This window comes from Echinops telfairi, unplaced genomic scaffold (genome assembly GCF_000313985.2).
Source record: "Echinops telfairi isolate 266 unplaced genomic scaffold, ASM31398v2 ScPeMD7_28;HRSCAF=97, whole genome shotgun sequence".
NCBI lineage: Eukaryota > Metazoa > Chordata > Mammalia > Afrosoricida > Tenrecidae > Echinops > Echinops telfairi.
Window position 1 is genome coordinate 1,182,405 of NW_022103925.1, and position 651 is coordinate 1,183,055.

Sequence of the window (651 nt, forward strand, 5' to 3'; positions counted from 1 at the left end):
ACGTGGTCAAGCCCCTCAGTGGTCAGGCCCCTAGTCTGGGTCCCACCCCTTGGAAGGTTGATTGGGCCCTTGATGAGCAGGTCCAAGGAGGCAGATGACCACCAGTTCCTGTCTGCATGTGGTTCTGTAGAATCCCTGGGAGAGTGGGGCAACCCAGGGGCCTGACCACTGAGGGCCCTGGCCACTGAGGGGCCTGGACACTGAGGAAGACTGACCACTGAGGGGCCTGGCCACTGAGGAGCCTGACCACTGAGAGACTGGTCACTGAGGGGCCTGACCACTAAGAGAGACTGACTACTGAGAGAGTCTGATCACTCAGGGGAGGGCCTGACCACTGGATTTCTGACCACTGGGGGCTGGGCTCCGTAGGCCCGAGTCACAGGCTCTGGGGGGCAGTTCTAGCAGTCCCTCGGGTTCAGAACCTCGCAGGTGGGCTCGACCTGGTGCAGCTGTCTCCATCACAGGGTTGTGTTCTCACGGTGGGGGAGGGGGGAGTAAGGGACGTTCTCCAAGGGGGGCAGGGGACAAGGACTCCGGGGGTGGGTCAAGGTGCCCTCAGACTGAGGCTGCAGAACTGAGCCCAGGAGGGGACACTGGGGCCCCTGGACCTGGAAGGCAGGGGAGGGTGTCACCTGCTGGGTGGATGGAGGT